This window comes from Porites lutea, chromosome 4 (genome assembly GCF_958299795.1).
Source record: "Porites lutea chromosome 4, jaPorLute2.1, whole genome shotgun sequence".
In the NCBI taxonomy this organism is placed as follows: domain Eukaryota; kingdom Metazoa; phylum Cnidaria; class Anthozoa; order Scleractinia; family Poritidae; genus Porites; species Porites lutea.
Genome location: NC_133204.1, coordinates 35,259,196 through 35,277,260, shown reverse-complemented (window position 1 = coordinate 35,277,260; position 18,065 = coordinate 35,259,196). Strand labels below are relative to the sequence as shown.

The 18,065-nt window shown below is 41.2% G+C and overlaps 1 protein-coding gene and 1 pseudogene across 1 annotated transcript in view; both read right to left on the bottom strand.

Moving 5' to 3' along the window:
* LOC140934582 (uncharacterized) overlaps window positions 1-18,065 on the bottom strand; it is a 466,993-nt gene that overhangs the window by 97,804 nt on the left and 351,124 nt on the right. The window lies entirely within an intron of this gene.
* Window positions 11,246-12,137, bottom strand: LOC140933027 (uncharacterized; annotated as a pseudogene).

Sequence of the window (18,065 nt, the reverse complement as noted above, 5' to 3'; positions counted from 1 at the left end):
ACCAAGAGCAGGGTGGATACCCCACGGGCTTGACAAAAGATGGCATCTGCGTCATCTGGATATGCATGAACCACAAAAATGGGCTGCTTTCGAACATCGCAGAATCAAGCAGAAGATGATAGCCCACGAGTCCCACTAAAGGCGTCCTGCTAACCAGACATGCGTGGAGTGAGAGAAAAAAAGCAACACAGTATCATCACCCTTCCTGCAAAGCGAACGGCGATTGACTGCGACAGACTAAGGGGAGAGCCTACCAAAAACGCCTTGGACGCAAATCAGGGACCATCAGGTTAAGGGCCCCTTGGAATTCCTGATCCAAAAAATAGCAGTCTGAGTAAAACAAATGGAAGAAAAGCGTAAATGTTGCGGTCCAATGGAATGAGCTGCGCAAAGGGGTTTAACCCGTCAGAGGCTGGGGTAGGCCAAGGAGAATAACGAGGAAGCATTAGGCTAGAAGGATCCCTTCAACAATTAGTGTCTAACGCCATGAGGTCGAAGGAGTGAAGGCCGAAATGGTGCGAGGACTTTAGCTGTGGTGTTGGAAGAACTCATAAGCTGGGCTATTGCGTTAAAAACTTCGTAGACGTAAAGCTTGCAGCCACGTATGGCTAAACTAAAGGAAACGGCCGTGGCTGCTAAATGTTGCAGCGTTTTGAGACTGACACTAGGGGATGACAAAATGCTCTCCCGCAAGGTTGCAAACTTGGTCTTATCCAGGGGAATTAGAAACACTTGGCGCATAGAATCGCACAGGAAATCCAAAAAAAGCCACCGTAGAAGAAACAAACTGCGACTTGTCAACATGAGTGAAACAGTCAGCTTCGATTAGATTGTAACACACAATGTAAGCTGCAGCCTCAGCTCTCTGAGCACGTGGAACAATGACAGAACGTGCCGGGGTGGCTAAGAGCTGTTCCACATGACAGGCGTCAATATATTGTGACACGAACTCCATGGGAGCGATTGGTATGTAAGACAACTAGAACTTGACTGCGCAATGCAGTTAATATTGTGTGTTCACTTGACGTGTGACTGCGCAATGCGGTAGTTATTGCAGCCCATAATTGACTTGCTCACCACTGAGTTCTCAGTAGCTCAGTGGTTAGAGCATCTGACTAGTGTACTGAAGGTCGTAGGATGATTCCCATCTGGAACTCAGAATTATTTTTTCTGTGTGCTCCTCTGCACACATATCATTTCAATTATTAGACTAGAACTTAGTTGTGGTAAATGAAGGTGCCTGCCCTCCAACCGAAGGGGAGCATATGAAACACAAAAAAGAAATTATTCCACTCGAGTCCAAAGTACGTCTCCGACAACGGATGTAGCCAAACATGCTGATATCCACTCTTGTCTTGAAAGGAGTCTGGAAATGCTCAGGCAAGACATGCCGGGCAAACCCACCAGGTGATCTAATTTGAATGGAAGATCTCTAATCCATAAATTCAAAAACCGTTCTTTGTGGCAGAGGCGAGGCTTAGACGGTTCAATTGTAATAGGTAGGACGAAATGGGGCGGCGAGATGACTCCAACCTCTCTCTCCAGACGGAGAAAACCCCAGATGCCACCTACTGAACAATGGTATCACCAGTAAAATCAACAAACTGTGCGCAAATCACAGCGTTTTTAATCTGAATGGAAGGAGGGGTCTGTGTATGGTAGAACTGCCCCTTAAAAATCCCCCTCAAATGGGGCGAAAAACGCTCCACTCAAACACCATCCCGAAGAATCGCGAGAACATCCACCGAACAGGAATAATCCGCCAGAAGACATTGCCAAACAGGGAAACTTTCCAAATCATTCCAGCTTTAAAATGATCCAGGTCACGCTAGCGTTGGTTTTTCAAGACACCTCATTCTGGGCGTGAGGAAACCATCTCCGGAGAGGTCAGGGGCCAACGAAGGGCTGGATGCCCTGTGTCAAAGGGCGAAGAGGAACAAATCCGCTAAACTGTAAGTACGAGTCCCGAGCCTGCAAGATCTGCAAGGCGAACCGAGAATGATGCGTCTAAAAGAGGGAGTAAAAGGGGAAAGCTGTAAAGCTAGGCCAAAACAGACAGGGAAACCAACCCCTCGTTGACCCCAGAATCCGAACCAGGTCAAGAACCGAGATGCACAGGTCCCCAAGGGTAAATGGCGGCGAGAGCTTTTTTTAAAAAAATCGACAAGACTTGCACAAGCAAAATCTTTAATTTACCAACAAAAGAAGAAATCACAAGCGCTTAAAATCTGGCAAATCAAACATGAAAGGAGTTAATCAGGGAGGGTTTCTTCGCCCCCCATGACTAAGAGCTCCACGCCCCCGTCTGTACGGAAAAGGCGTCTGAGTGGCCCGATATGTGCATGCAAAATGGCCCAAGCGGCCACACTTGAAACATGGTCCTCGCCCAAAGCAATCCCAAGCCTTGGAGATAAAGGTCTAACTTGCGGCTGATCGGGCGCCTTGTACGTAGACTTCAGGATGGAAGCGGCTTCCCCAGCGATATTTGCTGTAACAGGCTCTACCAACAGCCCGAACAACAAACGCTGCAAGTCGGAGGAACTCAGAGCGTCACACCTTGCTCCCACTTTGTTAAGGGCTGCGGAATATTCTTTTGCCTTTTGGTGTGCTTGGGTGCGCCTGAGGCGAACTAAAGCCTGTAAAATGTCCAACACTTCTGTTAAGGTATCTTCTAAAATCAGCTAAAGTACAGTATGTGATCCTTGGTCTGGCCGGTTTTGCAAGCGAAACTTTCCGAGTGTTTATTCATCTGTTTGCCTTCTTAAGGTCAATTCGAAGTTCTCCTGATGCTAGGAAAGAGGGGAAAATCAAGTTAACGCGAACGTAATTTTTGTCTTTTTTATGGTGCCTTAAATTGCTTGGATATATTTTGAATTCACGGATATGTGATTAAGTGCGTTAAGAAAGTTTATTTTTGGTGTACATGGTGTACAAGAAATGTACTTTCGAGTTGCAAAAACCATTCGGCTAACAGGTTGAATTTTAAAAATCAAAATTTTAGATAATATTCCAAAGTAAATTTTGTGTAGTAGGTCCTTGGTCCGGCCACAGGACGATAATATAAACCAGGCCATGGTATGACTGATCGGTTACCCAGAGGTTTGATTGCTATGTTGTTTGCTAGGCAACTGTCAGAATGTTAAATTTATCTTGTGACTTTGCCCCACCCTCCGTGATTCCTTCAGTGTTTATTTATCAGTCATTTGGACCACATATGGTGACATTTGGTTTCTTTATCAAAGGTCAGCTAGCCCACATGCAAAAATTTCAAATATTGATTGCGGCCATATTGGATTTCTTCCAAACGGGTTAGTCTACGATGTTGGGTCTATGAGAATTTTTTTTTAAGTCTGTATATGGTTAAATTCGACCTGGAAATGATGTTGGCGATCTTTTCGGGTCTTGTCAAGGTCATCTACGCCATGTGTGAGATTTTCAAATTTCGATGGCGGCCATCTTGGAGTTTTTCCAAAGGGGTTAGCCTATGACTTTGGGGCTAAATATGAAATTTCTTCAAGTCTGTATGTGGTCAAATTGGACCTGGAAATGATGTTTGCGATGTTTGAATTTTTCTGCAGTCTGGTTACCCCTCTATTGGTTTCCTGGTCCCCCCTAACGTTGATATTGGAGTGTGAGGGTATTATTCTGGGACTTGATAGTGCCAATCCGCTACCAAAGGCCATTCAGAGGGTATCATCAAGTTAACCAACTTGTCTCGTTGTTGCTAGGATCACGTGATTGGTGGCCTCAAGTTCATGTTCCGTAAACCACACGGGGTATCATGGGGGTGCCATCCCCACTCTGTGTTTCCAGGATTTGATGATATGGCTCCCTGGTGCCCTCCTCACATTCCCTTTTTTGTTTGTTTGTTTTTAATTTTTTTTTTGTTTCCTATACATGTCACTGAACCGTTACCATGGGGGCGCCATTCCCACTCTGTGTTGGCTGGATTTGATGACATGGCTCCATGGTCCCCCCAGTCCCTTTTTTTGCTTTTTTTGTTTAATTTTTTTTTTTTCATTTTCTTCTCTATGTCACTGATTCGTTGCCATAACCATCATTCTTCAAACTCTAAACTTCAACAGCAACCTCGTCCTCCCTGTTATGTTTTCGTCAACCTTTTTTTCAGACCCGTCAACAAGGGAAACTTTACTAGAAGCAGGTCTCTTACAAGCGTGAACTCGTGAAAGGTCAGTCTCTGGTCTTGGTTGACCTGGAAGAGCAACTTTTCAGCACCCACGTACGGTTTACATTTTTTTACTTTTTCAATGTCTTCAAAGGTGATGAGTGTATCACATTCCTGGATATACCCCCTTCATTGGCGATCTTGGGTTGTGGCATCCACTGTCTCTCTCCAACTCTTGAGTGCAGGAATTAGGTGTCCAAACCACACCTTGTAGTTCGGATGCAGAGAAGGCATAGATCTGGAATCATACTTCTTGGATGTAACAAATGTTATGAACTTTTGCAGACTTGTAAGGTATGATATGAGGGTGCCAGGTGCCTTACTCTCCTCTTTCAGGTGAGGGTCGACCCATCTTGTCCACACAGCATCCTCTTGGTCTTCACCGAATACCAAGATGTTTTCCTCCTCCTTATCTAGGGCCTCAAGTAGTGTTTTAACTTGACTTACGAGCTGGATTCTGTTAACTTCTTTCTTGTAGCCAGCATCCGGTAGGCCCAGGTTCCTATAAAATCCTCGGAGCCACTGTTGTCTGTAGTTGTTGTACTTGGTGAGTGTGTAATACTCCAGGACACTGTTAAATGTTGTTTTGTCTTTCTCATGGCTATCATCATCAAATTCTTCATTTGGCTGATCGGATTAGTCTGTTTGCTGCTGACTTTCTCCGTTCTCTTCATCTTAATCTTCTTCTTTTTTTTGCAGTTTTCAAGTTGTGCAACTTCAACCTCTGCGGCTTGAACCTTTGCAGGTTCAGCAGCGTCAACGTCTGCAGCCTCAAGCTCAATTCCTGTATCTTCTACGCTCTCTTCTTGGATATCCACTAGGAGATCTACTTCTGCTGTGCCGCTGTAAGCCTCGCTGACTTCAGCAGGACCCTATACTGGAACGAGTCTCTTTTCATCTTATGAACATTCCTCAGATGTTAGTCGAGGTAACTTACAACGGCTGTACAATTTGCCACAGGGCACCACTTTTTTCTTGTCATTGCGCTGGATGTTATCTTGCTATTGAGTTTAAAGGAAGGCCTCTTTTGCCTTTTTCCATGTTTACACACTTCTGCCTTGGCATATACATTCTCTGTCTTAATTTCGCCTTCCCTGACATATACTTTAAGATGTCGCTTGATGTCCATTACAGTAAATTAACAGCCTAGTACTTAACAACGCACACTGCGGTGGTGGCTGTGCTTTTTCCCTTTTGGTTTCTCAGCAACCTTGATTCTTTTGTTGTGTGGTTCATCATCATCCTCTTTTGTGGCGTGGGAGGAATGATGTCGTCATCATCGTCCAAAGCGTCATAAAAGGCTTCATTAATTGATTGTGTCACATGTTAGTACATCCATGTCGTGTAGGATTTCTTCCTTTGTGACTGAATGGTCTTGTTCTTCAAAAGGTTTTCTTTAAATGCTCCTTTGCCAAGAACCTCATATACTTCATGGCGTTTCTAGTGACTTCTTGTAGCTTGTGTAGCTGAAGCTTTTTGGCAGCCAGAAATGTACTAAACATTTCGTGATAATCTATTTTTGTTGAGTGCCATGCGGGTATCAACTCCGATTTGTGTGTCACTTATGAATCAGTCACCTGAAGGTATTCCAAAGCGTGTTCATCCCCCTTCAAACCTCTTTTAATCATTTCTTTGACAAAGGTGGCCTTTTCCCCAGAACCATATCGCTTAACACCAGACGTTCTGTGTTCGTTCCTGAGTGACATATTTAATGACATAAATAGCCTATTTGCTTGATGACGTCACATGCGCTGTGCATTATGGTTGTAGTAGTAAAGGCCACGAAAGATTAAAAAATGGCGGCAACTGATGGGAAAAGTCATCACAACAAGGACATTCAAGTCCACTCAAAGTCCGAAAATTTCAAGAGGAAAAATGTTTTGACTGAGGACGATGTCCCAGGGGCAGCGTTGATAAGTAAGGATCCTCAAATCTTTCATAATGAACAACTTAAAGTGTCGGGGTGGGAGTCAAAGAGAATTACTGGCAAGGTTTGTAGTTCTACCAGTATTTTATGAATTAAAGCGATTTTTTTAGGCTCTAGCTGTGTCTTTGACTTTAATAGAATAAGAGATTATCAAATATCTGGCTAGGACAAGAAAATCGTGGATCCAGATGGAGGGATACATCTTCGTAGACTTCGACTTTAGCGTGAGCTACGATCACAATAAACCAGCGATAATCTTCCCAAGAGAGTTACATGGCCCAGCGATAGTTGGACATTATCCTTGGAACAAATGCCTCCGTTGCAGCATTTTTATTTGTTTGCCCATTTAGCCGGACAAATGGATAGTAACGCAAAGAAAATTCGCCGAGGTGCTTTCAAAAGCAAGCGTGAAGGTCACTCTCTGTATAAAGCCGGACATGTGCAAAAAATAAAGTTCAACCACACGACAGATGAACATTTCCTTTTTTTGAAAGCCGCGTGAAGGCCTCCATGACTAGAAACAAACAATATAGGACAAGAGCAAACGGCTCAGGTGAAGTTTGGGGCCTGTAACTGTAAAGCAGGAGCTAATGGTCGATGTAAGCATATTGGTGCATTGCTGTACAAAATACGCTATTTGACTGAAAGCGAAGTGGATGAAATAACACCAGACCTTACGTGCACTGAAAGACCACAACAGTGGCACATACCTTGCTCTAATTCTTTAAAGGACGAACTAGTTCTATTGGATGAATGATAATGAGATCCATAAAAAGAGGAAGAAAAACGAGGTAAGGACTCAGAGAAAAGTGTAAAAGCAAATGTACGACGCTGCACCCTCTTTTGCCAGAAAAATCAATGAACATCAAATAAAACAGTTTTCTGAGGACTTGAAAGTAGCAAAAACAAAGAACCGACGAATGCTTATTGACTTGTTGGAAGGGAATGAATGCAAGCTCATTGTCACTCAAGACAGCACTTAGGGAAAATCGAGACAACATTCAGAAGGATCATGATTATTGTTGTCTTTGAAGATGAAATGGGGGATGCAGATGATGGCATTGATATTCCTTGCAAAATCATTAAAAAGGAAAGCATTACTGAGCCACTCGATACAAATTTTGACAATCGATTTTGGTTGTCTCATTGTGAAGCTGTCCAAGTTGATGTTCCTGACAGTGAGCGATGTGTTACTGAAGATGACAACCAAGAATGCGCAAAATCCCTTCCGCCCGAGAACCCGTGTATAAACACAAGTTTCTCTGACATTGAAAAACATTTAATTTCTGAGTGGAATTTTCCCGAATCTTATTCTGATGATTATGATATAAATGAAGAAAATTTCAGAAAGGTGTGCACTTACTTTGTTGGAAAACTTAGTATAACTGGGAATGAAATAGCTGAGATAAGATACAAACAAGGGGTCAGTCTGAAAATACACAGTGGTTTAAATATGGATGTGCATGAGTAATAGTATCCAAGTTTGGGGAAATTAAAAACAGAAGATCCACCACTGCACCTAGTGTCTTCTTGTACTTCCTCTTCTTTGTGGCGAACAAGTAGTCTTCTTCGTGTTTTTATCACTTCAGCGTGAGACTTTTGTAGAGGAAATACAGTTGGCACGTCCTTTTGATAGGTTTTGGAGCCCTCTTCGAAGTGAGCACGGCTCACACGATGACCCGTAGTTGGACGAAAATCTTTCCTGGAGATGTTATGAAGCCATTGCCTTCTTAAATTTTGGTCACCTGGGAAATTATAAAATGAAAACTTCCCTTTATGTTTCTCCGAATTGTTGTAGCAGCCCGAAACACAGCAAGTAAATGCTCCAGCTTCGCTACTTGAGGGACGCCGTTTTTAAAACCTCTTAACTACTATAATCATAATGCACGGCGCGTGTGACGTCAGCATGCAAATGGACTATTTACCAACTTTTGACCTAACTAGGGTGCTAACTAGTCATTGCGCTAGTCGCCTTCTTATGGACGTTCAGCACACTCTAAAAGAAAAACAAATCGGAGGGCCCCTCCTATGCATCAAAAGACAGCCCCTGAGTGTTAAAATCTACCATGTAAGTTTGAATCCAAAAAATTAAATCCCTTAGGAGATATTAAAGGTTAACGTTTGTCCTCGTTGTGATGTAAAAGGCCTACAAACGCATTGGTAGCTAGTAGTTTTGGTCCGCCATATTGGAAAAAACTTTTGCCCTTAATAACTCTAAGAGGATGTAAGTAGGTTACTCAAAGGGCTACATTACTGACTAATTTTCTAATTTTGACCTTAAATGATGTCATAGCTCATCACTAAGTGAATGGATTTTGACAAGATTTGGTACCAAAGTACTCTTTACACCGTCTTCTATCTGTTTAATTCTCTATTTTCCAATTGCCCATAATACACTCTGTTTGCCCCCCAAATTCTGCATAAACCATTGTTTTTAAATGCTCCTGGGAGTATTGCATTTTCCCAAGAGCATTTTAAGACAATAAGTCATGCGAAATTTGGGGGGCAAACAGAGTGTATTATGGGCAATTGGAAAATAGTCAATGCAGCATTGGAACATTAGAGTACATTAAACACTCAATATGGAGACTGCGCACAAGTAGCTGTATCATGGTAAAAAAATGCATTCTGAAGTTGCTTGATCACCTTCTAAACCCGACCTGATTGTTGAATTACCTCTGCGTAGTCTTGCAAAGGTGCAGAAAGATGCTATTTGGAGAGCCCAAAAGACGTCTTTTCACCTAATGAAGACTCGCTGGGATATGATGCCGTGTATGTCTCACCAAATGTTATAAGGAGACTAGATGTTCCGGTATAAGGTCAAATTTAAAGAATTCATAAAAAAATTACTATTCAACAAATAACAACGTGTAAGGTATCGTTAAAAAGCTTATACTGTGTACTTTGCAAACATGTCATTGCTTTTGCAAAAGATGAAATCTTAAATTTATTTACGGGGTCCCAAAGTAAGGTAACCCTTACGAAGAAAATGACTTTATTTTTGCCCACATATCAACCTTTTTAAACACTTTAAACATTCTCAGAGTCACCTAGTGGCAAAAAACTTTGTACTTCGTACATCCACGACTAATGAGATTGCCTCAGGTCAAAGTTCAGGTGATTTAAGCACCTTCAGAGTCCATAAGGCGCGATAAGGGGAGTGGACTGTGAAAAAGTGGGTGTATTTTTCCTCTTATAAAAACTCAAAAATTCTAAGAGTCATCTAGTGGCAATAATCTTTGTATTTCCTACATCTACATCTACAACTAATGAGATTGCCTCAGGCCAAAGTTCAGGTCATTTCGGTAAATCTGAACTGCTCAGGGTCCAAACACCAGAGTGAAATAAACTGAAAATGGCATTATAAAAAAAATCAAGAAAAATATTTGGCATTAAAGTAAGCCCACTTTTTAGTAAAAATAACAAGGATTCAACAAAGGTCAACTTTGGCCAAACATATTATAAACGCAATTTGACAAAAAAAATATGAAACCTTTCAGAAAGTTAGAAACAGTATGAAACAATATTGTTTGAAGACTTAGAAGTATAAACATAAAACCCTGAATTTTGACGAATATTCCCCTGAAAACACTTTTTCGGGCGAAAAATGAGGATTTGCCACCTGTTATTTAACAAAAACTGGGAAGGCAACTCGTAAAGAAAAGTATACCATTGTGTGGCTCTTTTAACGGGCTTTCTGGCAATATAGTATATTACTCCTGAATGTGAAATAAGAAGGCAGAAAGAAGTCAAATTTGCCCCCTGAACCTAAGAAACAGCCCCTGTTGACTTAAAAAAATTGTAAAAAATTGTCATTGCATCCAAATAACATCACTTTTAGATGTGAGTGATAAAATATACGAGTTAACAATGTGGCCAAGTTTCAAGCCGAGCCCTCTAGTTTTTTGGCATATGAGTAAAGTGTTTCATCGGTCATTCTTAACTCTCCATATGTCTCATACATAGTATAGTACATATACCCCTACAGCGTCTTGTTGGAAAGGTGAAAACTCGGGGGAAAAAATTTGTGTGAATCAACGGTCTTCTGATGGTGACTTTTAGAATGCTTTTTCCGTTCTTCATGCCAAATCTAAGGAAAACCGGCTCAAACTTGTGTGATTTTCCCGCTTTTGAGGACTTGCCCACATCAAAAACTTTGAAAGGTTGTAACTCATGTGAACCTGCGTTATATTGCTCCAAATTTTGCAGATATGAAGAAGATAACCCAATATACTGTCAAACCAATTTTAGGCTAATGACAACTTTTCTAGCTAATTTTTGCTTCATTTGAAAATTATAGGGCTAGAAGAGGGCATATGCTCACGCAATAAACCTCATTAGGGTTAGGGTTGGGGTGGAATCTTGTTGTGGACAATTTCGGATGAATAATTTGAATCAAGTCACTAGAAGCAAGTAGTCCCCACTGTCCTCCTTTGCCAGGCGTGGCCGGAAATCGTTGATGTAATTTACCAAAACTTTGTATAGTTCGTGGTCAGAGGAAAAGAAGGAAAAATGAAAGAGACCGTAAGAGCTGAAAACTGTCTCCTCCCGAACAGCTCTTACGTAAAAGGTGAATGAAAAAATGAAAAGTCGAACAAAGGTCACCTATAGTTAGTTATGACTTTAGGCCCATGCTTCTCAATGGGAACTAAACATGTGAAAATCAACATCCATGTCATTTTGTGTAAATGACGTGTCAAACTGTCAGCATTATGGTGCTCAACATGAAACATATAGTAAGTACAAATCAATTGAGTTATTTGATAAAAGCCTTTTCACCAGAACAATGGACTTCTGGAATGGACGGACTACAAGTGAATGATTTTTACAGCGTGGCAACCTAGATATTGGTAAATTTGAGATTGTGTTGCCACATGTAGTATTTTGCTGGTTTAATACACTGAAATGCTGTTTCGAAAATTAATATCCTGTGATATGACTGTGAATTAATCAGCACCAGGGACTGTTGTAAAAATGTAAAGTTTTCTGGTGGGATTTGAGTACAGTTGCCATTAGATATCCGCAAAGGTATTACTGATGGAAGAAAAATATAAGTTATTTTAGCTGTTCATGTAACTAGGATAATCCTCCCTTTATTTCAGTTTGGTGGAGAATCGCATTTGTTTGACATGTTATGATATATAATAGAACTTTACATTACTCCTTGGATCTTGCTGGGTTTGTGGGCAACAACCGGGTATAAATACCGTCAGCCTCTTGGGGACAAGTGGCAATGCGTTTTGATAGAACAACTTTTGATTTAAAGGAGCCCACACCAAATTAGGCTCTTGCAATGCATGTGATAGTATTTCAATCGATCGTCAGCGTGCCGCACCTAAAGAAACCATAGCTTCACTGACATTTTCATACTTTCATCGAAACTTGAGGTGGATTCTTGCGTTGTCAGCACTAAGTCCTTCCGAAATTGGGCATCTTCCCTAGCTTTTCTGATAAGCAACTAGTCCCTTTGAGAAACCGAAAGTTGTTTTTCCATGTGCTTTCTTTTTCCTATCATTGAGTTTGGGTGCACAGTAAGCTTTGCTTTTCTTACTAGGTACACCATGGTAATTTTCATTACCTTAATCAACTCTGATGACCTCACTTGAACCAGGTGATGGATCCGTTGTTTCTGAATCTATGCTGTAGCTGTCATCTTCTGGATCGTGACTTAAATGAACTTCAAGGCCTTCCCCCAAATCGTCTCCTTCTACACCATAAGGAAGGGGTTCTGTAGCGGCAGAGCCACCCTACAGCTTGTTCGATTTCTCGTAAAATTCGTGGACAATTTATCCACCAACATTTCTGGTTCCAGAAATTGCAGCTTTCGAGAAACTGCCTGATTTCTTTGACCTTTTCCATCACCCTCTTCTGTCCTTTCGTTATCATATCCTTCGCATCGTTTACAGGTCTCTTCGCTTTGACTTTCTCTTCTTCTGAAAGTGTGTCATAATCATCCGGTAAATGAGAGACAACCACAGGCCCGAACATGAACTCTTCGTCGATATAAAGCTTCGCCATCTCCATGTTATTGAACGCGTTTATATTAACAAGAAAGAAAACCGCAAACCAGGGTCGAATTTGGACCTCGAACCCGGACCTTTCGTATCCTTATCTCTCTCCCTTAGCACTGACTAGCGTGACCCGCCAAAATTACATGTAAGTGCATTACTAGCAAACCGTCTTTCTTAACTTTTAGATCAGTAATAAATGTCTCTAACCCTTTCCATAATTTTTAACTTAATCCAGGGAATATATCACATCCATCATGACTAAAAGGCCTGGTTACCAATGGTGGCAAGGGCAACGACCGTTTACGGACGGGAAAAAGGCGCCGGCGTAACCGTACCCGCTTGGACCGGAGTCACACGATGGCTCCCGGCGATGGAAGATCTTTTTTTTTTCTTTTTTCTTGGCCCTATCTGCTCTGCAAACCTAAAAGGACCTCTAAATGGAGTTTATATTTTACAATTTTTCGCTCACATCTCATACCTCTCTCTGACTAACATACAAAAAAAATATGAAAAATCACTGTCAAAAGTCTGTAATAATATATGGTCAGTGGTGTGGGGGACTGGGCGACTCCTTCCCAAGTCTCACTCTAGATGCCAGACAGTCTCTCTTTGTATAACTGTAGATCTTTTTCGGAGACAATGACTGCCATGTTTCCATTTTTTGCTGCCTTGGCGACATTGGCTGTAAGGTAAGAAACAGAAAACGGATTGTGAAATCTGTGATCTGAGGTGGAGGACATCTTTACAAATGTAAGCTTATAATTTATGGTAAGACATCAGTTCTAACAAAGGATTATGAAGATGCAAATCAAGTGCAGGTGGACTGAATGGGTTTATAGCAGGTATTGATCTCTCTTCACATGTTATTCTTAATATTCAAAATCCTTAATTTCATACTCGGCCTCATTCAACAGTTAATATATTATCAGCCTAACCCTAACCTTGACTGACTTGGTTTTTCCAGATAATACGAAAACCTCATCCTGCTTAATTAAGCGTTATTGTTAAAGTTTTCAGCTTAGCTTTATATTGTTTTAGTTTAAAGCTAAATTAATTTGGTGTTGTTAATTGAAGGGGTATTCGCTCTGTCGGCCTTTCTTTTTGTTTCAATCAATCAATCAATCAATGAAACTTTAATTTAATAGGTTAACACCTAAATATAGTTGAACAACTAATAAACATGTGGCCCTATTAATTAGTAATATATTACAAGACAAAAATAATATATAAGAGATTACAAGATTTAAAAGGTAAACTAAAAGATAGGTACATATTACTACACAATCAGCCGGTCTGTCGATTGTCAGTCGAGAAGGTGCTAGTGCTGGAATGATTCAGCTTTTATTTTTTACGTTATCGGTGGGGCCAAGGCAAAGCAATTGTTAAAACCGGTTGTTAGATAAAACGAAAGAAAAGTTTCATATGAGAGTTAAATATAATGGTCCATTTCTCACCATCTAATGTGGTATCAACCACAAAATCTTGCGGAAATTTGATGATGTTGATCAAATCTTGAAGATTCTCAAAGAAATTGGTGACCATTTTTTGTTGTGGTATGGGGAGCTGGAATTTCTGCTGGATGGCTGAGGATATTTTAGTTAATAACATAACAATTCACATGTTGTTGGTAGTTTGTAGTCTGATATTTAATTAGAACAAAATAATTTGATCAGATCATTTTTAATTATTTTTTTCGCATTTTAGTTCTGATAAACTGCCCAAAAACAGAGCAGACCGGAGGTGTAAAAATACAGTGTCTAAAATGTAGTGAAACCTCTATTAAGCGGACACCTTCGGGACCTTCCCAAGTGTCCACTTAAGTGGACAAAGTCTGCTCTGTTCATTTCCATTTTTTTCTTAGCAACCAACCAACTTGTATATAAAAGCACATGTTGGCAGCAACACTAATTAATGCACTTTAATAATCTCATCTTGTGATGGTAAAATAGCCAGAGAAAGAAATTCGCGCCTGACTAAGATAAAAAGCGAACTATAATTTTGTTGTTTGATTTTTTATATTGTTGCGTGCAGAAGGTCACCAGTTTGCATAAATGCATAAATTATAAACATGCTGTTACCATTAAGAATATTATAAATACCTGTGACTTTGTGTGACCTGATGGTTGTTTCCTTTGGTAATACCACATCGGCTTCAAGGTTGAGCTCCTTTGTCAGTCCAAACAGGTCCCCCAGGTATTCAAAGGAAGTGAAGATGGCAAATACTTGCCTTTGGAACTGTCAGGACCGGAATTTCTGAATAATAACTCTTATTTCATCCTTGGAGAAGCTCTAAGATGGAATTATTTTAATAGTACGATTAGACAGAGATTAGAATTAGAATTGTCCTTTTAAAATGGAGATGTAATCCTCTGAACAGGCAAATTATGTTCATGCAAGTTCTCCAATTTTTTCATCATTTGCTGAGAGAATTGGAGGGAGGATAAGATCGATAAAAAAAAATACCACTTAGGCAACAACTGCAATCAGGTCTCATTAACTGTCTTTTTGGTGACACACTGATAAATAAATTATTGGTGCTTGCCCTCATGGACAATATATGGGCAAAAGAAGAGGAACTGATCTCGGTTTAGTTAAAGGCACATAAACAAAAATGGTTTGTTTATCAAGAAAGAAATGAACAAGAAGCCATTTTCTTTTTTACAATAAATGAGTGAATCCTCGCGCGCTGATTGGTCGAGAGCTATGGTCTATGAGAGTATAGATCATGGAATTAACGTAACATGTCACGCATGATTTTCCAAGAAACCTTGCAGGAAAGTAAAAATACATGTTGTAAAAAACAAATCGGACACACTTTTCCATGGTCTACACTCACAGACCATAGAAATGACGGCATAAAAACTTGGCAGTGAAACCACTCGCCTGCGGCTCTTGGTTCCACTTGAGTTTTGAACATTTTATGACGTCATGGGGAAAATTGAAAGTATTAGTGTTTATAATTAAAGAGGAAGATTCGGGCTCAAAAATTATAACCCTAAACATGGGGATGTCTATTATCACTATTGCCATCCTTTGTTCTAATAACTCTCATTTTTTGACATTGCTGGTACTCTGAGTTGTCATGTGAAAATTAAATTCCTGGTTTTTTTCCGTTCCTCGTGTTTTTTGTTTTAATTTTAACTTTTCCGTAATTTACTGTACGGACCGAAGAAACGAGGCTAATCAGATGTTTATGCCTTTTCTCCCTTCTAAATTATAAGCACAACCCAAAAATGCTGCCTTGCCTGAGCTATGTTTACTGGGCAAAAATAGAACCAAGCAACAAATGGAGTAAACGGCTCTGGGCAAAATCCCATAGCCGCATTTATTTGAAAATACTGTTCAATCAAATCCTTGACACAAAGTTTGGCCCAGTAAAGGTGAGGGCACTGAAAACGCCAAAGCATGTGACCGTACACTCGTAGTGCAAGGGAAAGCCATAATTAAAGCCATTGGATAAAAGCTCTACTACGGAAGGGATATACCCAGAAAGAAAAAATTGCAAACGATCACTGTTTACGGGTGTTGGAAGCTCCCGTGGAAGTAGGTTGGGGAATGATCCGGCTGCTAGGGGTTTTATTGCTGCGTTGATTGGACGAGTTGGAAGCATTTCCTTTGCTAAAGGCACGAAAATTACAATTTATAGCCCGATGTGGGCCATCACATTTAGCACATGAGTGCTTAAAAGAGCATCCTGAGCAATAACCCCCTTTATGAAAATTGAGGCAATAACCCCGAGGGACATCAAGGTTCTTAGCAACGCCGGTTGCTGGAATAGATTTGTTGGCATTAATCTGAGACTTCAACCACAATTCCCAATGTATAGTCCCCCAGGGAAGAGAGATGACCTGAGACTGGCGCAGAAAACGGAAGTTTTCATCAGAATAACGCCAATTGCCCCCTAGCAGCCAAATCCTGAATAGTAGCCCCATACTTCATGAGGCCGGGAGCCTCATGGGGATAGCGTGCAGTAAAAATACCCACATACACGTGAAAAGCTTGGAGCCAAACATCTATTGATGTACCGTATTTTATCGGCTATAAGCCGAGCGATTTTTACACATGTTTAGCCTAACTTGAATTAAAATCTGACTTGTAGAGGGGGTTTCGGCTTATAGGCGAGAGTTTAACCTGAACAAAAATTATGGACTTACTAAAACTAAGATAAATACGCATATATTCGCATACAAGCCGAGCAATACACATGGACAAAAAAGCAAGAGTTATTGGTCATTAACTTTTAATATGTGGTGGCTCCTAAAGGAGCCGTTTGTTTTCTGTTGTGAACTGCACGCTCGAGGATGTCAGCTTATGGCTCATCTTCGCTTTCCGTATCAAATTCTTCATCCATTTCATCTTCTTCGGCGTCGTTGCCTTGCTCCTCTTCATAGATGGCGTCATCCTCGGTGCCGTCAAGCGCATTGGAGATGCCGCAAGTAAGAAACGATTTCCTCACCATCTCCTCCGGGATCTCCCTCCAAGACTGCTTTATCCAACGTAGAACGAGGTTTCTTGACGGCGCTTTCTTTTTCCCAGCAGGAGTAAACTCGAAGGGGCCAGTTACCATCCACGACAGGTACTTTCTTCTCATATTCTCCTTGAAGGGCTTATTTAGACACTTGTCTAAGGGCTGGAGAACTGGAGTTAGGCCACCGGGAATAACAGCTACATCGATACTTCGCCGCTGCAATGCTTCTTTCACTGACTCAGTAAGATGAGCACGAAAGGAGTCCCAAACCAACAGCGATCGCTCACCAGTGGGGTTTCTTGGCATGCAGGTACGAATCCACTCCTTCACGCCTATAATGAAAGAAAGAATACAACAATCGATTAGACCTCACGTTAATTAAAGACTTCAATAAAGCATGCGGCTTTAAACACGAGTAAAGAGCACAGAAAAAAGAGCGCATATGAACAACACAAAACTGTTAACTTACCAGCTTCATCCATCCATCCTTTTTTGTGGAATGAAACACGAACTGAGTCCGGAACAACCAGGTCTCTCGGGGTTCGTACGCCTTTGAAGATAACTTTAGGTGGCAGCTTTTTGCCATCAGCAGCGACCGCCAATGTGACTGTGAAGCTTCTCTTCTCTGCGCCACAGGATTTCACGGGAACTGTTCGGCTGCCGCTGAATTCCAGAGTACGGCTGGAGGGCATCTCGAACCGCATTGGTGTCTCATCCATATTGAAAATTCTGGACAAAAGGTATCCATGGCGCTGGCGAGTTGCGATCACGAACCGGTGGAATTTTACTGTTTGCTCTTCGAGATCATTTGGCAGACGCTGGGCGAGGGTGGTCTTCGTTCGGAGAGTGATGGAATGGCGCCGCTTCCAGTTTATGTACCAGCCTACAGATGCTTTGAATGCGGGATCATCGCAGAATTCTTTCGCCTTCAAACGCAACATCAGTCCACCGACAGCAATTCCTAAAACGAAGGAAAGATAGAACAGATAAGCAATGATACTAATGTTTTGACAACTATCAAAAACTGACCAATGAGAATGTTCTGTTCCCACGGTTGTGTAAACAAACTTGTCACATGATTCTCACCTTGACTTCTCTGCTCGGAAAACCATTCCAGCAGTCTTTGATCCATCTCGGGATACTTTGGTGTAAAACAGCCCATCGTTTTACGTTTTGCGGACAGTTTTATTTCGCCGTTGAAGAGGTTTTCTTGGTCTTTTCTCCAGCGACGAACCATTGACTCACTGATGCCGTATTCCCTCGCGATCTCAGAGTTGTTCTCGACGGCTTCTGCTTCGGCGACTATTTTAAGTTTGAACGCTAGATTATATGATGTACGACGGGCTTTTGGCATGATAACGGATTGACAATGAACGACTATCGACACAGGATTGTTAAAGACAGGTCTCTGAACTTGGAATGTTCATATGATCAAGCCGTGAATTCAATTTTATTCATTTGATCGGATCACAT